The sequence below is a fragment of the Bison bison genome, unplaced genomic scaffold (genome assembly GCF_000754665.1).
Source record: "Bison bison bison isolate TAMUID 2011002044 unplaced genomic scaffold, Bison_UMD1.0 scf7180017864053, whole genome shotgun sequence".
NCBI lineage: Eukaryota > Metazoa > Chordata > Mammalia > Artiodactyla > Bovidae > Bison > Bison bison.
Window position 1 is genome coordinate 44,581 of NW_011494625.1, and position 21,333 is coordinate 65,913.

General features: G+C 50.1%; 1 long non-coding RNA gene across 1 annotated transcript in view; it reads left to right on the forward strand.

The window, feature by feature from the left end:
• The window catches only part of LOC104985590, a 26,431-nt gene extending 12,976 nt beyond the window's left edge, over positions 1 to 13,455 (forward strand). Inside the window, exons 2-3 of the long non-coding RNA XR_824929.1 lie at positions 10,571 to 10,654; positions 13,017 to 13,455. This is a non-coding gene — a long non-coding RNA (uncharacterized LOC104985590). The remainder of the gene's footprint in view (positions 1 to 10,570; positions 10,655 to 13,016) is intronic.
• The last annotated feature ends 7,878 nt before the right edge of the window (positions 13,456 to 21,333 follow it).

A 21,333-nucleotide genomic window follows, 5' to 3' on the forward strand; every position in this document is an offset into this window, starting at 1 on the left:
CCTTTTCTCCTTTGCTTTTCGCTTCTCTTCTTTTCACAGCTATTTGTAAGGCCTCTCCAGACAGCCATTTTGCTTTTTTTGCATTTCTTTTCCATGGGGATGGTCTTGATCCCTGTCTCCTGTACAATGTCACGAACCTCATTCCATAGTTCATCAGGCACTCTATCTATCAGATCTAGGCCCTTAAATCTATTTCTCACTTCCACTGTATAATCATAAGGGATTTGATTTAGGTCATACCTGAATGGTCTAGTGGTTTTTCCTACTTGGTTCAATTTCAGTCTGAATTTGGCAATAAGGAGTTCATGATCTGAGCCACAGTCAGCTCCTAGCCTTGTTTTTGTTGACTGTATAGAGCTTCTCCATCTTTGGCTGCAAAGAATATAATCAATCTGATTTCGGTGTTGACCATCTGGTGATGTCCATGTGTAGAGTCTTCTCTTGTGTTGTTGAAAGAGGGTGTTTGCTATGACCAGTGCATTTTCTTGGCAAAACTCTATTAGTCTTTGCCCTGCTTCATTCCGTATTCCAAGGCCAAATTTGCCTGTTACTCCAGGTGTTTCTTGACTTCCTACTTTTGCATTCCAGTCCCCTATAATGAAAAGGTTATCTTTTTTGGGTGTTAGTTCTAAAAGGTCTTGTAGGTCTTCATAGAAGAAGCATATTGGGCACTTACTGACCACATTCTGTCAGATCTCTCCTCCATGACCCGCCTGTCTTGGGTGGCCCCAAGGGCATGGCTTAGTTTCATTGAGTTAGACAAGGCTGTGGTCCTAGTGTGATTAGATTGACTAGTTTTCTGTGAGTATGGTTTCAGTGTGTCTGTCCTCCGATGCCCTCTTGCAACACCTACCGTCTTATTTGGGTTTCTCTTACCTTGGACGTGGGGTATCTCTTCACAGCTGCTCCAGCAAAGCGCAGCTGCTGCTCCTTACCTTGGACGAGGGGTATCTCCTCACCGCCGCCCCTTCTGACCCTGAACGTGGAATGGCTCCTCTAGGCCCTCCTGCGCCTGCTCAGCCACTGCTCCTTGGAGGTGGGGTTGCTCCTCCTGGCCACCGCCCCTGGCCTCTGGTGTCATCCATCCTCACATATAGTTAAAAAACATTTTTTTTTTTCTTGTGCTGAGGATATTTATTTATTTATTTTTACCAGATTGCAGCAGGTTTAATAGTGTCTGCAAAGGTATGCAGAAGTGGTAACCCCCATAACAAGAAAAGGTGATCTTATTTGGAAAAACAATCTTTGCATGTGTGATCGTGGATTTTGAGATGAGATCACCCTGGATTGAGGGTGGGCCCTTGCTTGTGCTCAGTCGTGTCTGATTCTTTGAGACTCCATGGACTGTAGCCCGCCAGGCTCCTCTGTCCACAGAATTTTCCAGGCAAGAATACTGGAGTGGGTTGCCATTTCCCACTCAAGCGGACTTTTAAATTTTACTCTCCGAGCAACTTTCAAGAATGTGACACAGTATTATTACTATAGTCACCATGCTGTACGTCACGGCCCCATGCTTTATTTATTCTATAACTGGGAATTTGTGCCTTCTGGCCCTTTACTCACATTCGCTCCCGCCCTCCTGCCTCCGCCTCCAGGAATCGCTGATCCGGGCGCTACGTCCATGTGCTCTTTGTTGGTTTTCAAGATCTCACATGTGAGGGCACACAGCTTTTGTGTTTCTCCGTCTGACTTCTTTGGCTTCCCAAGTGATGCTAGTGGTAAAGAATCTGCCTGCCAGTGCAGGAGACACGAGAGAGGAGGGCTCCATCCCTCAGTCAGGAAGATCCCCCAGAGAAGGAAACGGCAGCCCACTCCAGTATTCCTGCTTGGAGAATCCCACGGACAGAGGAGCCTGGTGTGCTTCAGTCCACATGGTCACACAGAGTCGGACCGGACTGAGCGCAGGCAAGCGGGTCAGGCTCATCTCACGCAGCACAAGGCCCCCGGTGCCCTTCCATGCTGCTGCAAATGCAAGATTTCTTTTCTTACGGATGAATCATATTCCATCGCGCATGTGTGTGTGTGTACATATGTGGAAATAAGATACCACATCATTCACTCACCTCCTACTGTTCTTTTAAGCCAGGTTTTTAACTCTTTTTCACTGGGTGATTTGCCCAGAGAGCTAACCCAGAGTTTTTAGGACGTGCTTTTCTTATGGGTTGCCACAACTGCCGTATTGCTGGAAAAAAAGAGTTCCCACAATATATGATTTTTGTTTTCTAAACTGACCCTCTGGGCATATGTGTCTTAGCCGAATAGGTTGCAACTGTAAATATTTAATGATTCAAGGTTCTTTTAATCATTACTTGGGATTTTTATTCCTGAATAGGTTAAAATCTCTGCTTTCAATTTACTGTCAGCTGTCTTTCTCCCCTTCCCCTCTAACATGAATCAGGCAGTTGGAACATGACCCTCTGAACAGCTGTGCACTCAGCCTGCTGTGATGAGATGCAGGGCTGCGATGCAGCTTCAGGTTCTGCTGCAAATCACCTCGCGTTCTTTGCCTCTATATTGAGGGCATGGAGATGAGAGGTGATTTATTGTCTTATTTACGCATAAAGTGCAGGGGCAAACCATTCTACACTTCGCTGGAAGCATTCGCCAAAGATGCAGTCTCTGAACTAGCACTTGGGGATCTGGGGATTAGAAATGAATCCAGAATGGCCACAGAAAGATTATTTCAGCCAATTAACAGAATCCAAGGAAACTATTATGTTCCAGTGGAAGTAGCTGCCTCTTGCCAGATGTGCTGAGTGGTAGTAGGGACCAGGTTCAGAAGGACACGTGTACACTGTGGACACGCATGCCCACGCACACTTGCACACCCGCACAGACATGCACGCTACAGCACCCACGCGTGACTGAGCAGTTACACAAGAAGGGGATTCCGGGAATCGAGTCCTTGGATTTTGTTGTTCATTCTAGCTCTTCTTTCTAGATCCAGAGTAACACATGTTTATCAGAACAGCATTGGAAAGTCCAGAAAAATCACCCATAATGCAGCTTCTGCTGCTAAGTCGCTTCAGTCATGTCTGACTCTGTGCGACCCCGTAGACGGCAGCCCACCAGGCTCCCCCGTCCCTGGGACTCTCCAGGCAAGAACACTGGAGTGGGTTGCCATTTCCTTCTCCAATGCATGACAGTGAAAAGTGAAAGGGAAGTCGCTCAGCCGTGTCCGACTCTTAGCGACCCCATGGACTGCAGCCCACCAGGCCCCTCCATCCGTGGGGTTTTCCAGGCGAGGGCACTGGAGTGGGTGCCGTTGCCCATAATGCTGCTACCTAGTAAAGACAATGGCAACTCTGTCATAATTTTCCTTCGCACTTACTAAATAGAGATCAGCTCCTCCAAGCGATTCCACTCAGTCCTGCTTTTCTCTCCCACCTCAAAATTCTTTATTAGGATATCCTAATATAAAAAAACGGTATTTTGGCCACGACAAGATGTCCTTTCACGTGAGGGGCTCAGTGTCTTCAGTGTCCTCTCACTGGCCACTGGCGCGGTTACAACGTTTCCAATAATAAAGGAGTCGCGGCAGGTCCTTCTCCCTGAGTCCCCTCTCGTGGTTCCTTTGGGTTTCAGGTGTCCGGGGAGCCCCTGAAAGGCTGGAGCTCAGGCTTCTCCTATAGTCACCCTAACATTCTCTGTGCCGCTGACCCACCCCCAACTCTTACCCCCATCTTTCCCCAGTGAGCTTCCCAAAGCGAGCCTCCCAACCGCACGTGGTATCTGCGCCCCTTGTGGGAAATTCTAGTAAATTAAACAATTCCCATCTCATGGTTTCAGGCGCTATTTTAGCACCATTATATATATGACACCTTGGGCTTTCCAGATGGCACAGTGGCAAAGAATCCACCTGCCAATGCAGGAGATGAGGGTTCGATTCCCGGGTCGGGAAGATCCTAGAGAAGGGCATGGCTACCCGCTCCAATATTCTTGCCTGGAGAATCCCATGGACGGAGGAGCCTGGGGCGGGGGCTACAGTCCATGGGGTCGCAAAGAGTCAGACGTGACCGGGCAGCTGAGCGCGCGCACACACACACACACACACACACACACACACACACACGATACCTTCGTGCCTGGGGCATCGGCTGGTGCTTTTGAAAAGTGCCGAATCATTCTAGACCCGCCCTGCAGGCGAGCAGGGAACGTGACTGGGTCCGACGGAGAGAGTCTGTAAATGTCAAAAAACACACTGAATTTCAAAGATTTGATCTGATAAAAGGAATGTGAATTATCCATCTCACTATTTATATTGATTACATGTTTGGGATACCAAGCATGATAATGTTGGGGATATATCGGATTAAATGTAATATTAAAGCTAATTTCTTGGTGTGTGTTTTCACTGTGGCTACTAGGAACTTGCAAAGCACACATGTGGCTTGTGTGTGTGGCTGGTTCAGAGTTCCAGTCTGGAGGCCAGTTTGGCGCCTAGAGTGGGAGCGGGGGCCCTCAGCAGCCCTCCCCGTCTGGACTCTGCCCTCCCCTGTCTCTGCTGCAGCCGCCAGCATCCAGGTGAGGCAGACAGCAGGCTCCTTTCGTCTCTCTCTCTCTCCCCGCATCGGCCCAGGACTGGGCGCAAATAACGGCACGTGGGAGCAGAGGTTTGGATGGGGCAGGGGAGGGGGGGCTTGGCCTGGCTGGGGGGACCCTGCTTTATTAATCATGAGGCCCATCAGGTTGGCGGAGTGACAGATGCCCCCCAGAGGACTCGACGGGGCTGGGAAGCGCTCGCCAAATGCTCTGTGGGTTTGGGCTCTGACTGCAGCTTTGAGCAGCTTCTTTTTCGTCCCCACCTGTCTCCAATCAGTCCTTTCACAAGGGGCCTGGCAGCTCCCCTTGCCTGCTCTCAGGGGTTCAGAGCCGGGACTCCACAGACCGTGTTGCCATCTCAGCCTCCAGGCAGGTAAAGCTGAGATCCAGCAGAGCGCCCGCTCCGAGCGCTCGGGAGGAGGGGCAGGAGCTGGACATAACTGAGCCTATTTCTTTAGATGCTGAGTTTCCCAGGCCTGCGGGACACTCAGCCTCCTGCACAGCTCAGGGACTTGCAGAGAGAAAGCTGAGTTACCAGTTGGCACGTCTGTGCTCCGGCCCAGGGCTGGCCCGGGCCCCTCTGCTGGGAGCCAGCCCAGCCCCCGGGTGTGGCTGCCCCCAAACTCCCGGTTTCTGCTCTGCTAGGACTGGGACTCGGGGTAGCAGAGGTTACTAGTGAGGGTAGCAGTGGCCCTGACTCACTTCTAAGTCTGGTCAAGCGCCCACCCACCCACATGTCCTTCCTGATCTCAGTGTTTTTGTGGGGAGCCTCTGTTTGCACACAGAATCTTATTTCTTGCCATGTTGCCTCGTCTCTTTTTCTGCTGGCTCCTCTCCTGCGGCTGGTAGAGGCTTGGTGCTGCCTGAGTCTCTTCCAGACACGGCTGGCGGGTCCCCCTCTGAAGTGAGAACTTCCTGTCTTCCGGATTCCTCGGAACTGACATCTGGGAGAAGAGGCAGATGAGGGCATTCCCCTGCATGCAGGTGACCCGTATCTGAGTGCCCTTGCCCAGGGCACGAAGCTCCAGGCTGGCCTCTGAGAGAGCGTGGATGGATCAGGAATAAATTTATCCTTGTTGACTTTACAGCCTGCGAAGAGTGAAGAGTGTCACTGGAGAGCCACACTCGGGGGAACGGGCACTTTGAGTGTCTGGGAACGAACAGGAGGGGAGAAGGGGCTGTGGGCACTTGGCGGAGGTGAAAGCTGAGCTGGCAGGAAGGATGGGAACAGCTGGCTCTACAGCAGAGATCCTCAGCCCCGGCAAAGTTGATGCTATGGTCCAGATGCTTCTCTATTGTGGGGCCGCCCTGTATACTGGAGGATGTTTACCAGCCTCCTAGGCTTCTACCTAGGGGGACCCCTCCACTGGTGACGCCCCAAATGCGTCTGTGTTATCGTTTTGTTGTTTAGTCACTAAGTTGTGCCTGACTCTTGGAGACCCCGTGGACTGTAGCCCCCAGGCTCCTCTGTCCATGGGATTTTCCAGGCACTAGAATGGGTTGCCATGCCCTCCTCCAGGGGATCTTCCCAACTCAGGGATTGAACCCGGGTCTCCTGTGGCTCCTGCGTCGGCGGGCTGATTCTTTACCACTAGCACCGCCTGGGAAGCCCTTGAGCCAAGTGGGGATTTAAATCTCCTCCACGGGGAATGATTAAGGTTTACAGACAACGTGTGGTCAGCTGGAATGGGTTCTCACATATTAGTTGTACGTGTAAAGGCCACCCTAGGAATACTCTGGCTTCTCCCCTTTGAGTGAATACTTGGAAAGAAGAGAACAATAAACCGTTGTGGGAAGGGAAATCTGAGTCCTGATGTCAGTATTTGGTTTTAAGTTCTGAAGAGAAATGACAAAGCAACATTACATCACAGGTCAGGAGGAGCGGACGGGACACTCTGGGGAAGGAAACCAGTGTGAAAATGAATTTTAACACTTTTTTTGGAGGGGAGGCACCACTGACTTCTTTGAGAAGCTAATGAAAACTTTGGATTCCTACCCAGACAGACTCACATAAGCACATAATACAAATTCCACATGTGTCCTCCCGGGGTACTCAGTCCCCCTGAAGCCCACCCATGACTCGTGGGGCAGATCCAAGGAGGCCAGGGAAGGCCCTCTGGGTCACGACAGGCTCAGAGAACTCAAGACATCCTTGCTCCACTGGACGTGATGGCCGAGACAGGAGAGGGGAAGAAGCTGGACAGCCAGGCAGAGAGGCCATGTGGATGTTCAAGGGTCGTTACCATACACAGTGGTGGGTGCTGGGCTGCTCAACATTTGAGCAGGATGCACTCGGTAGACAGGGATTCTGGGTCTTGGACAAATCACCTCTGTGGGCTTAAATGGTCTCATGCATGAGAACACAATGAGACAATGAAACAGAAGGAGTTAGGGGATTTCCTGGTGTCTCAGACAGTAAAGAACCTGTCTGTAGTGCCGGAGACATGGGTTCAATCCAGAAGATTCCCTGGAGTAGGAAATGGCAATCCACTCCAGTATTCGTGCCTGGGAAATCCCATGGACAGAGGGGGGCGGGCTACAGTCTATGGGGGTCACAAGAGCTGGACATGACTTAGCGACTAAACCACCACCACCAACCACCACCAGGTTACGAGAGCTAAAACTGAGGTTTCGGAAGATTGACCAGGTTACAGTATGCAGGGTGTTTTCACTCACAGCCCTTGACCACGGAGCAGGGACCACCTCATGTGGTCTGAGACGATTAGTCAGGGCAAGAGGACGGGAGAACCCAAGTCCAAGTAAACCAGGTGGAACAAGCTTAGTGTTCTTGAAATGAGGGGCAATGCTCTTAATAGATGATTATCTTTCAGTGTGAATGGAAAGGCCTGGAGTGACATCAGGAAGCAGATGAGAAACGTTCATCCTGCAAGACCCTGAATTTTTCCAGAGGTCTTTCTTCCAAAACCACATGGTATGTGGATTAGATCCTCTGTGAATTATAGAATATTACATTTTATAACCAAATCAAATTGATATCTTATGCCTGGAACCAATGCACTACTGAATTGATTGGGAACTCCTCAGATTAACTACTGATTCATGAAGAGGTTTTGGCAAATGGTCTCAGACAAGGAATCAAGCCAGAAACAGCATTTGTCAGACCAGATGTGTGGACTCACCTTTTGGACTGAAAAGTTCGCCTTTTTGTGAGAATTGCTAGTGGCCTATGATCCTATCATATATCAACGGACTGGTCTTGACTATGCAACGTCTAGAAGCTTCTAGGACACTTCTGTATAGTGCTCAGTGTTATCTATGAAGCTGGTCTCTGGGAGAAACTTAATAAAAACCCAGCCAGACACCCAAAGGTCAGCTATTTGGAAGAAGGGATGGGAAACTGGCCCGTGACCACTGTGGGAGGAAAAAGAAGTTATTAGAGGTTGAGAATCTACTAAACGCAAGAGACAAGTGAAGCAGCTACAGGATGGAAAACAGGAGCCCGGGCCCTGGTTAGGGCCACAGAGGGACCGTGGAGTCTTTTTATACCTTTATTTATTTTTGAGACTGGGTCTTTGCTGCTGCACACAGCCTTTCTCCAGTTGCAGCAAGTAGGGGCTACTCTCCAGTTGCAGAGCTCGGGGCTCTAAGGTACATGGCTCAGTAGTTGCAGCACATGGGCTGAGCTGCCCCTCAGCACGTGGAATCTTCCTGGACCAGGCATTGAACCTGTGTCCCAGACAACGGCAGGCAGATTCTTAACCCCTCGACTACAGTGGAAATCTGGGACCTTGGCGTCTTGATGTCCAAAGGGAACACGCTAAACGGCTCTTTGGATTCCAAGCTGTGTAGATGGCTGTTTCCCCAGCCCTGCCCTGGCTCTTAGAGTTCAGCCCAGCGCCACCTCCCTACCTGAGCGGCAGTCTCCTGCCTCAGGACACTGTCCTGTCGCCCTGTTTCTTGGCCCCTCGTTTCTGGACAGCGGTACATGTTTAGGGTCCGCCTCCCTGCCCACCCCCCAGCCCGCCCCAGTCTGTGTCCTCAGCCCCCAGCACACGTCTAATGCAGATGTGTCAAATGGCTGAGTCTGTGGAGCTTTTGCAACATTGAGACAAACCCTGACTTGCTTACCAGTTTGCAGAGTCCCAGGCCTTCTATGTTACTCAGATGAGTCGTGTGGATTCTATTAAACACGCCCGTAGGGTCTCTTGGTCCCTGGCGCTGCCGTCCTTAGGTCTGGGCTGTTGCCGCGGCCTCTGCGAAGCTCTGCCTGCCTCCGGTTTCCACCCACTTCAGGTCCTCTGTAAACCCTGGCGGGGTCCTTTTCCTCTTTCCTAGAAAACATCATCGGTCTGACTTTCCAGCTCCCTCAGCTCTGCTCTTGATGGATCTTTGATTCAGTCAAGTCAAAATGCCCCTCCCAGGTCCCTGCAAACCCTGCCATGTCCTGCCTCCAAGCCGCGCTCACGGGCTTCCCTTCACCTGCCAAAGCTGAGCCAACTGTTAGGACTCAGGCATTTTCTCCTCCTGATCTCACTAAACTCAAAGTAGCCCCTGCTTCTCTCAGCTTTTCTAACGCTTTTGGGTTGTTGTTCCCCTCTTAAAGCATAAGCCACTTTACGCAAACGTCTGGCTCCTCGCACTGGACTGGGAAGGAGCCGAGGGTGGACTAATGCCATTCATCCTGTCTTTTCGGAGAACTGGGCTTGAAGCCCGGCAGAGAGGAGAGACTCAGTGAGAGCTGGAGAATGCAGGACCGAGTCTGCATTCCTGTTTGGGTGCAGTTTTATTTTAAGGCCGGGAACATGCAAAGCATCCTGGAATATATTAGTCACGATTCTTGCCACGGGAGAGAGATCTGGCTCTTATTTGAAGAATTGCCTGGTGATGGATGGGTGGTTTCGGCAGTCAAAAAAAATCCCACAGAAATTTACAATTTGCAACAAGCTTTACTCTCTCTGGGGGCCTCCGTGGTGGCACAGTGGTGAAGAGTCCATCAGCCAATGCAGGGCCCGCGGGCTCGATCCTGGGTTGGGAAGATTCCCTGGAGAAGGGAATGGCTACCCACTCCAGTACTCTTGCCGGGAAATCCCGTGGACAGAGGAGCCTGGCAGGCTACAGTCCATGGGGTTGTAAAGACTGAGCGACTAACACTTACTCCATCTGATCCTGTGGGCTTGTGAGGTAAGAGGTATCTCCAGTTTATGGTTGAGGATCCCAAGACTCAGAATAAACTGCGAGGATACAACAGCCAGGCGGTGGACCGGCCCTTGGGCCTCAGGACTCCAGGAGGCAGGTCCGTCCCTCTTCGTTCTGGTCTCCTCCAGGCCTGTTCGTGTGGGGGCTGGAGATGCTGATAAATTCTTACTGCATTTTAAGGAGATGGCCCTGGAAATTCCAGAATGCCCAGCTGAGTATTCATCCTGAGTGAGAAAGAGTGAAGAGAAATGAGAGATGCTTTTAATTCAAGAAGCTGGAATAAAGAATGATTTTTAAAGTAGCAGAGTTTGACTAGATAGTGATTGAGACATTTTATGAATTAAATAGAAAGAACTCGTAACTGTGGACTATGGGCTGGTGCGTTGTTAGCGTCTGTGCCTTATCCATCACATTTCCTGGAAAATAAAGGCACAAGAGGAAGATTCAGGTGTTCAACCCAGAGGCTCACCAGCCTTATTACTCCTCGCTGCCTGGCTTTGAGGAAATACTGTCTGTGCCCACGTTTCCTCATCTGTGAGTGAAGCAGTCGTCACAAGTGTGTCTCAGATGCTGTGGATTTACTGTTTGTTGTTTAGTTGTTCAGTCGTGTTTGACTCTTCTGTGACCCTATGGACTATAGCCCACCAGACTCCTCTGTCCATGGAATTCTCCAGGCAAGAATACTGGAGTGGGTTGCCATTCCCTTCTCCAAGAGATCTTCCTCACCCAGGGATCCAATCTGGGTCTTCTGCCTAGCATGCAGATTCTTTACTACTGAACCACCAGGGAATTTATTTATCCCATTCAATTCTCCCTAACTCTGAAAAGTAGGCATTATTAACTGACTAATTTTTACTCCTTCACTTTCCAGACAAGGAAATGGGTTCAAGGAGATCACAAGCCAGGAACGCAAGGTTGCAGAGGTGAAGCCTGGTCCCCTCACTCACCAGTCAAGGTACCAGCTTCCAGCTATATAACACGGGATAGGAAACTCTGTCTCAGCAGAGTTCATGTGATGGTCAGATAAGAAACTGTTTGAAGTGTCGAGATGATGTTAATTAGATCCCTTCTCATTTCTTTTAATAAATGTTTGTGAATTAATAAGTATGTCCAGGTACCTGCATTTCTTTAAAGCACATTTGAATTATAGACCCTTTGTTTAATGATGATAAGTAGTCAACCAAGTTCAAGTTCATGTTGCTACTCAGGCATTTTAATGAAGACCTTCCTGGGGAGGTTAACCCTCAGAGCAGGGGGCGGAGCCAAGGACTGCCCTCCTGTGGCGGGCAGCCCATCCCTCTGGCGGGGAGAGGCCCTAAGTGGTCTGAAAGAGCCTCTGAAGTCCTGCTCTTGCAGAAACAAACCTATAAACGCCAGCGTGGCCCCTAAACACAGGAGTGAACTGCCCGCAAACGGGCGTCTGCTTCCCTTTTGATGTTTAAGGGGGTAATCCAGGAAGAGCAAAGCTGGAGAGTAAGCCTGGCAGAGGGGTGGCTGATGGAGCTGGGAAGGCTCGCAGCTCATTTCCCATAAATGCTTTCACCAGACTGTCTCACCCTTCCTGGTGACCATTCCGGCATTGATGCCCTGGAGGGATGCAGGAGACCAGAGAACATCCCAGAGGGGAGGACTTGGAGGCGCTGGGGGAGGGCGGGACCACAGGCTCTGCCTCTGGTCAGCTGCCTGACCTCCAACCAACACCTGCCAGCAGGGAGAAAGCTCTGAGCACGTAGAAGAGGGCAGAGCCACAGAGGCCAGAACCCAGGTCCTGAAATGCTACGTGAGAGGCCGCCACGCCAGAAGTGGTCTGTGGATGTGACTGTTAAGTGAACAGGGCATCAACTTCTGTTGTGCTGAGCCTCTGAGAAGCCGGGGGTTACCTGCTGCTGCATCTCGTATTTCATTTACAAATACAGATTCGTTTTCTTTGTCAGTACCAGGAGGTCATCATGGGCCTTCCTTCAGTTAGAGAATCGACAGAAATAGTGTACAGGAAGCCACCAGGGAAACTCTAAAAGCCCTCATCGTCAGTGTTGATAATCAGCCTAGTCACAGAGCTCGTGGGACTAGACCCACAGGTTTCCTGTCTCAGGTCAGCACTGGGGCCAGGCTCCTCGTGGAACCACAAGCCACCACCTCATGCCCTGCGGTGGGCACGGCTGACGTCCAAGGTGACGCCACACCTCCCCTTTTGGCTTCTGCCCAAGTGGATGCTGCAGAGAAGCTGTGAGGCCAACTGCATCTTCCTGCTCAACCCCTGTGGGTCATCCAAGGCTGTGTCAAAACTCTGTTCTTCTACTTCGCCACTGGATTTCATCCCAAATGAGTTAGTTTTTAAATAACAAAAACATCACATACTTACTGTGCACAACCTGAAAAGAAAATGCAGATGGAAGCTACCCACCACTGAAGATGGTCGTTATTAAATAGTCTGCGCATTTCTCAAGTGTGTTTTATCACAGTTGAGAAAATGATACCCATACAATCACGTCTCTTGCATTTTTTGCTTGCTATTATCATAGGCATTTCCCCATGTCACTACAAATTATTTATTAGACACTATTTTCAGGAGTTCCATAATGCTCCATGGTAAGGATGCACCATGATTTTTCTACCCCATTCCTTATTGTTGGGTAGTTAGCTGTTTCCAGTTTTTCAGGGTTACAAAAAATGCTGCAAAGACCATACCTGTAAGTTCTGGCTTGCTTCCTTTACAGTCTGAATTCTTTAAGGCCGTTCAGATTTCAGACTTGGGGAATACGTGGAAACCGTTGCACGTATTAGACACAGGCTGGTATCTGGACAGTAACAGTCTGGGGCCGTCCACAACGTGATGTGGACTACAAGAGGCCCTGGGGAGGGTGGCTGAGATTTCTGAAGGAGACTTATGGGAAATTCTTTTCTGTACCAACTCAAGGGAGAGGCACTCTCTGCTTGAGTGTGAGGGGTGGGGGGTAATCCTAACTCCAGTTCTCTGTGAGAGAGAGGTCAGCCCCTTTTCTTGGGAGAGTCAGGGCTCATGTCTCATGAGCTGATGGCTGCACTGCCAGACCATACTTCTCGAGTGTTATTCTTTTTTTTTTTACCCACAACTGAACATTAAAAAAAATTGAGCTATAATTAACATACATTAAGTTCACTCTTTTAAAGCATATAATTCAATTGCTTTAATATAATCACAAAGTTGTGCAACCATCACGACTATCTAACTCCAGAGCATTTTCATTACCCCCAAAACCCCACTCTTTAGCAATCACTCCTCCATTGTCCTTCCTCCAGCCCCTGGCAGCAACTAATGTACTTTTCTGTCTCTATAGATTTGCTGACTCCAGACTTCATATAAGTGGAATCTGCACGTGTGTCCTGTGGTCTCTGGCGTCTATTAGCATAATGTTTTCCAAGTTCATCCATGTTGCAGCATGTATCACAACCTCATTTTGTAATGGCTAAACAACATTCCATTGTTTGGCTAGACCACATTGTTTATCCATTCATCAGCTGATGGACATTTGGGTTATTTTCACTTTTTGGCTTTTATGAATAATGCTGCGGTGGACGTTTGCATACAAGTTATTGTGTGCATATGTTTTCAGTTCTCAGGTATATACTTAGAAGTGGAATTAACTCCAAGCCTAACTTCTTGAAGAACTGCCAAACAGGATCCCAAAGGGAAACACGCTTTTCATTCCCACTGGTGATGTACAGGGCTTTCCAGGTGGCTCAGTGGTAAAGAATCCCCCTGCCAATGCAAGAGACACAGGAAATATGGGTTCAGTCCCCGGGTTAGAAAGATCCCCTGGAGGAGAAAATGGCAACCCACATCCAGCACTGGGATTGCCTGGAGAATCCCAAGGTCAGAGGACCCAGGTGGGCTAGAGTTCACAGGGTCGCTAAGAGTCAGACACGACTGAGCAACTAAGGAGGCACGAAAGGTCCCAACGTCCCCGTGTTCCCACTGATGCTTGTCACGTGTCCATCGTTTTGATTGTGGCCATCCTAGTCACTGTGAAGTGGTATCTCATGGGGATTCTGATTTGCATTTTCATATGAAAATGAAAGTTATGTCCAACCTAGATAGCATATTCAAAAGCAGAGACATTACTTTGCCAACAAAGGTTCGTCTAGTCAAGGCTATGGTTTTTCCTGTGGACATGTATGGATGTGAGAGTTGGACTGTGAAGAAGGCTGAGCGCTGAAGAATTGATGCTTTTGAACTGTGGTGTTGGAGAAGAGTCCCTCGGACTGCAAGGAGATCCAACCAGTCCATTCTGAAGGAGATCAGCCCTGGGATTTCTTTGGAAGGAATGATGCTGAAGCTGAAACTCCAGTACTTTGGCCACCTCATGCGAAGAGTTGACTCATTGGAAAAGACTCTGATGCTGGGAGGGATTGGGGGCCGGAGGAGAAGGGGACGAGAGAAGATGAGATGGCTGGATGGCATCACTGGCTCGATGGACGTGAGTCTGGGTGAACTCCGGGAGTTGGTGATGGACAGGGAGGCCCGGCGTGCTGAGATTCATGGGGTCGCAGAGTCGGACACGACTGAGCGACTGAACTGGACTGAGCTGAATGATTAGTGACGCAGAACATCTCTTCATGTGCTTATTGGCATCTGTGCACCTTTAAAGAAATGTATATTCGAATCCTCTGCCCATTTAAAAATTTGGTTGTTTTTTAATTATTGATTTGTAAGAGTTCTTTATATATTCTGGATACTAAAGTCTTATCATTTAGATCTGCAAATAGCTTTCTCACTTTGCAGGGTGTCTTCTCACTTTCTTGGTGGTATCTTTTGAAATACAAATGTTTTACATTTTAATGAAGTTTGATTTCTCTATTTTTTCTTGTGTTGTTTGTGCTTTGGGTGTCATATCTAACCCAAGGTCACAAAGCTTTACTCCTGTCTTCTTCTAGGACTCATGTCTCTGATTCACTTCAAGTCAACTTGTGTATGGTATGAGGTTCAGGTCCAACTTCTCTCTTCTGCATGTAGATATCCAGTTATCCCAGCACCACTTGTTGAAAAGACTATTTTTTCCACAAAATAGTGGACTATCTTGGCATCCTTGGTGAGAATCAGTTACCTATAAATATATGAACTTATTCCTGGACTCTCAGCATATGTCTATCCTTATGCCAGTATACACCATCTCGATCAGTGTAGATTTGTCCTGAGTCATGAAATAGGGAATCTGTCTTCCAACTTTGATCTTTTTCAAGATTGTGTTGGCTATTTTGAGTCCCTTGTATTTCTGTATGAATCTATTTGTTAATTTATGCCAAAAAAAAAGGCAGCTGGGATTTTCAAAAGGATTGTGTTGAGGGTGTAGCCCAGCTTGCGGAGCAGTGCCATCTTCACATTTTCAGTCCTCCACAGTGATACTCTTCAAAACCAAAACAAACCGCAGACTTCAACAGTCACTCAGTCCACATAACCAACAATTAGTAGGTTTTTCTGCAATAGCTCCTATTTCCTCCAGGTACTTTAAAGATGGAATGCTCTATCTTTGTAAATGAATTATCTTCTTTTACCAGTCAAACCTAACTGTGTGTTTACTTATTCAACCATAATGACTCTGTTTTAGTGATGGAAAAGCCCAGGCAAAGGACACGCATTCAAAGCTCTGCCCAACTTGCCACAAAAGAGCAGGTGGATTCGTGATGAAAACCAGAGGTTCTTGCTTCTTGCACGCCTGTGTTCTCCCAAAGTTTAAGCAAGAGCTGTTTTCATATCCTGGCTGCTCTCCATTCATCTACTTTTATGTGAAATTCATAAAAAGTATTGAATTTCTTTGAATCTGTTTCTTTTTCTTTATAATAGTGGTGTGATCCAGGTGCCCAGCTGACCTCCCAGGCCTGTGTCTTTAACATAAATCACATTTCCTTTGATGACAATTGCAGTTGCCTGAGCCCACCAGGTCTAGCCCCTCACATTGTCCCCCACGTGCTTCTGTGAGTCCCCAGAGGGCAGCTCACCCGCCCAGAACCAGCCTGTCAGCCAGTTACCTGCCCCCGTTGCCTCTTCTGCATCCGTCTTGCACCCCGTCTCCAGGAGATGCCCATCCTTGGATCACCAGGCCACTCAGGGGTGCTTTTTCGGATTTGTTTGAATCTCCCGGCCCTGTGGGGCACCAGAGCAGAGCTGTCTCTACACAAATGAAGAAAATGGTCTTCTCCACTTTAATGCAGCAACTCTCGCAGTAATTCTTGAAAAATCCAGTAGGCCTCGGGCCCTTGGACCCCTCCTCACACTCTAGTGGGACTGAAGCACTCCAGGGGACAGGGCAGCAGCCCTCCACCCCAGCCCGCCACCATTCTCCTCTGCTTTCCATGACCTCGGCCCTATCCCTCCTCCTTCCTCCAGGGTTGCCAGACAGCGGCTTGAATGAATGCCTGCCCACCTGGGGAAAAGGAGCATGTGGTGTGTGTGAGTGAGTGTGAGTGTGTGAGTGTGAGTGTGTGTGTGTGTGTGAGGATGTCTGTGCGTGCGTGCATGAGTGTGTGTGTGTGTGTGTGTGTGTGAGTGTGTGAGTTGTGTGTTTTGGTGGGCATCTCACCAACAACAGCTGGGCACCTGCAGGAGTTCCTGAAGTTGAAGAAGTCACCCACTCCCAAAGATGTCATGAGGATTAACTTAAGTAAAGCAAATAAAAATACGTTAAAATAATGCAAAATAAACAGAGAACAGTGCCCTCTCCTCCCCCAGAGCCCTGGTACAAAGAAGACACTTCCCCCAGGGTTGTAAACTATTGAAGTGTTAAGACCCCTTTTCTGGTTAAAGGCACATTTTCCAAAGACTTCTTGCGGCCCCAGTGGAAACATCGCCAGGCCAGTGATTCCAGGACAGGTCCCTGGGCTACCCCGTCCTCCCCCGCGCCCCGCGTTCTTCCTGAGGACTGACACGGTCCATCCAGGCCAGGATGAAGGTCAGACTCGGGGTCAGAATTACTTCCTCTGCTCACCTCCGGCCCCTGGGGATGAGCCGTGGTCTGTGGGTTTGGGTAGCTGGTGCCTGAACCACAGGGATTAGCGCCTCCTCCCGCTCTCTGCCTGGGCAGGAGGTGGACACAGGGTGGCCCTGCCCACTCGCCTGCTGCCCACAAGGCCGGGCATTTGAGTGCAGTTGCTCCCCTTGGCTTCGGCCAAATATAGAAGCCAGTTTCATCCACCCAGAGCAAGGCCTTTCCCAGGACCTCTCCTTCGCAGAAATCCCGCGGCGGTTTGGAGGCGCCCCCGCGCCCTCCCCTCCTATCCCAGCCCGCAGGCCCGCCCCTCCGCGGCCAGCCCCGCTCCCCAGGCGGACCGGAGCCTCCGCATCCCGCTGCCCTTTGGGCACACGGTGCTCCGGGCGTCGGGACAAAGCGTCCCCGCTGCAGCCTGCGGGGGTGGGCGCAGGGTCCGGGTCAGGAGGTGCGGAGGAAGCGGTAGGGCTCCGAGGACCTTGCGAGCCCGGAGCCTCGGCTCTCCTTTCGCTTCCGTCTCCACACGCGGCTACCGGCGGGCTGGGTGTCGGCGCACGGCCGGAGAGGTCGACATGCTGAAGCAGAAGCAGGGCCGCGCGAGCCAGGCCCCGAGCCAGGTCACACGTGACCGCCCTCTGCCCCGAGCTCACGTGGGAGCGTCGGGCGCCGGAAGCACCAAACACACCACCGGGCGAACCGGGCGACAGGGAGCCGGGACCGGGCACCGGAGTGCGAGGGCGGGATTCTTTCCGCAGGGTCCTCAGGGAGGTCTAAGCCTAGTATAAGTTTGCCGCGGGGATAAGCACGTAGCAGAGCATCCCGCGAGAGCAAACAGGGCGTCTGAACCTGCGGCGAGGACCTGGAGGGGCCGTGAGCCAAGAGGGAGCCCGAGGCGGGTTGGGGCCCCTTCACCTCCCTAAGCGCCGCCTAAAAGACGCTCGCCAGAGGCGGCGAGCTTGCGCTGTGGGCTCCGCTTCAAGGGACGCCCGTCTCCCCCGCTTAAGATCCTCTGTATTAACGTGAGCAGCCACTGGAGGGCGTAGGGGTTTGGGGAGGAAAGATTGGGGCAGAAGAATTTCTGTTGTTCAGTCGCTCAGTCGTTTCTGACTCTTTGCCATCCATGGACTGTAGCACGCCAGACTTCCGTGTCCTTCACCATCTCCCAGTTTGTTCACACTCCTGTCCATCGAGTCGGGGATGCCATCCAACCATATCATCCACTGTTGTCTCCTTCTCCTCCTGCCTTCAATCTTTCCCTGCATCAGGGTCTTTTCCAGTGAATCGACTCTTGGCATCAGGTGGCCAAAGGATTGGAAGTGATACTTCACCATCAGTCCTTCCAATGAATATTCAGGGTTGATTTCCTTTACGATTGAGTGGTTTGACCTCCTTGCAGTCCAAGGGGCTCTCAAGAGTCTTCTCCAACACCACCGTTTGAAGGTATCAATTCTTTGCCACTCAGCCTTTTATATTGTCCAGCTCTCACATCCATATATGACTACTGGAAAAACCATTGCTTTGGCTAGACGCACCTTTGTAGGCAAAGTACAGACAAAACCATGAAGGGTGGAGGATGCCATGCTGATGGGCTTTAAACTTTATCTTGCGGGCTGGAGCTTGCAAAATGGTGGCCATGTGACTTTTTTTTTTTAATCCTAGGAACTTGGTTTGTTTAATTCATAGAAAGTTTTTAAAGTCAGCACCTTTCTAGAAATAACAACTTCAGATATGCAGGTGATACCACGCTAATGGCAGAAAGTGAAGAAGAACTAAAGAGCCTCTTGATGAGAGTAAAAGAAGAGAGTGAAAAAGCTGGCCTAAAACTCAACATTCAGAAAACTAAGATCATGGCATCTGGTCTCATCACTTCATGAGAAATAGGTGGGGGAAAAGTGGAAACAGTGACAGATTTTATTTTCTTGGGCTCCATAATCACTGGTGACTGCAGCCAGGCAATTAAAAGACACTTACTCTTTGGAAGAAAAGCTATGACAAACCTAGACAGCATATAGAAAAGCCGAGACATCACTTTGTGGACAAAGATGTGTACAGTCAAAGCTATGGTTCTTCCAGTAGTCATGTATAGATGTGAGAGTTGGACCATAAAGAAGGCTGACCACCAAAGCATTGATGCTTTTGAACTGTGGTGCTGGAGAAGACTCATGAGAGTCCCTTGGATTGCAAGGATATCAAACCAGTCAATCCTAAAGGAAATCAACCCTGAATATTCATTGGAAGGACTGATGCTGAAGCTGAAGCTTTGACCACTGATTCAATGAGCTGACTCATTAGAAAAGACCCTGATGCTGGGAAAGGTTGAAGGTGGGAGGAGAAGGGGAAGACAGAGGATGAGATGGTTGGATGGCATCATCGACACAATGGACATGAGTTTGAGCAAATTCTGCGAGGTGGTGAAGAATAGGGAGGCCTGGCGTGCTGCAGTCCGTGGGTTGCAGAGAGTCGGACACAACTGAGAGACTGAACAAGAAGAAGAACAGGATGCTGAAGAGACAAAAAAGAGGAGACATTTAAGAGACAGACATCTCGGCATTGCACCACACATGACTGTCTGTCTTCCTCCCTCTCTCATCTCTCCTGACCTGATGCCCTTTCAGGGCATGAGGAGATGATGAGAAATGTGGTACAGACTGCATTCAGCACCAGGGCCTTCTCACTGGGTGGCCCCAGGGTTAACAAGCTGCACACAGGTGAGGTTTTTAGCTGGTCACCACCCTCCCTTCCTTTGGGGAATTGAGGCTCTGAACGTCAGGCTCTGCACGCGGTTCACAGTGTGGAGGGGAAGGGCATCGCAGCAGGATGCTTGAGCAGCTGCTGTGGATTCAGAAGCATCTTTCAGAGACAGGGCCCGGAGTCGTTTTGCTGTTCCCAGTACTTACCTTCCAGGCTGATGCCGCCTGTGACCAGCACGCTTGCTGTGGCCAGGCCTTGTCCTCCTCTCAGGGGTGCTGTTGAAGCACCTCCTGGACCTGACTCACGGCCCCCAGAGAAGCCCAGAGTGAACGTTCATACTTCATCCCATCCAGGGAAGCTTCCCCGAGCATGTCCTTTGCACCAAACGCGGTGCTCCGGGCGGGGCTAGACGCACGTGAAACTGCCACCAGCCCCGTGAATCGGCCTGTGACCAGACCTCCCGAGGCCCGGACAGGAAGTGAGCCGGGGCTTGGGTCTAGCAGGAATGAGATAAAGCGCTTAGACAGAGGGCGTGACCGACAGAAACGCACCGGCTCCCAGCTCTGGCAGCGGGAGTCCAAAACCGAGGCAGGAGGCAGGAGGTGCTGCCAACCCGCTTGGATTTTGGATGAGTCCTGCAGCTTGTTTGGGTTGTCATTGTTTGTGTGTCGGAGCCGGGAGGGGGTGGACCAGATGACTCCTGAGATGGCCTCAGGCTTTGTCACGCAACGCTTCTGCTGAGCAGTGGCCTTAGGAGACAGACTCAGTCACTGAAGCTCAGACGTCTGCATTCGTTTTCTCAGGCTGCGGAAACGAAGTACCCTGGTCTGGGGGCTTCAGCGACAGAATCTGACCGTCTCACAGGTCTGTAGGCTGGGAGTCCAAGATCGAGATTCTGGCAAGGTTGCTTCCTTCCGAGCAGGGAGAAGCAGCTGCTCCAGGCCCTCACCCAGCCCCTGGGTGTTTGCTGGGCATCCTTGGCGTCCCCTGGGCAGTGGAAGCGTCGCCTTAGTCCCTTCCTCCATCTTCACGTGATGCTGTCCCTGTGTCTGTGTGTATGTGTTCGCACAAGCAAATCTCTCCCTTTTTAAAACATGCTTTTATTTATTTGGCTGTGCCAGGTCTTAGGTGCAGCATGTGGGATCTAGTTCCCTGACCAGGGATCGAACCCAGACCCCCTGCACTGGGAGCTCAGAGTCTTAGCCACTGGACCTCTCCCTTTGATCGGGTACTGGTCATGTCAGAGGAGGCGGTGCTGCTCCAGTAAGAGCCGTCTGAACTAACGATATCTGTGGTGGGTGCCGGGGTCCAGCCCCGGCTGATCCAGGGTGTTGGAAGGAGAGACGGCGTAGGCGAAGATCAGGAAACAATTGCTTAATTAAACGTTAATTAAGGATATAAAGAGTAATAGAATGAGGATAGCTCAGTGAGGAAATTCAGTGGAGAAAAGAGGCTGAAATAAGGATAGCTCAGTAGGAAAATTCAGTGAAGAAAAGAGGCTGAATAAAATTCCAAAGCAGGGAATTAACGTCACCTACGAAGGCCGCAGGCGTCCTCCCGTTCTCCCGAAGGAGAGGAGACACTAAGGCCTCCCTGGTCAGATCTTAGAAGCCCAGGCAAAATTAGTAGGCTTGATGAGCTTCCCCGCCTCAGAGGAAAAACTCAGCCAGAAGGTGAAAGAAAGAACGACATGGGGAGACCAAATTTCGGTGAACAAGGCCTGCACTTTATTTTCCAAAGTAGTTTTTATACCTTAAGTTATGCATAGAGGATAATGGGGGAAGGGGTGGAGTCATGCAAGGACAGCAGTTCCTGGTTCTAATCGAAGCCAGGCTTTCAAACTTGTCATATGCAAAAGTTCAGGTGATTTACATCATCTTCTGGCCGGAGGCCTGTTAACATTTTAAGAAACTTATTTTTCTCTAAAGGTGATTATTCCAAAGTCAGGCGATTATTCTAAAGTCAGGCGCCAGCCTCCAAA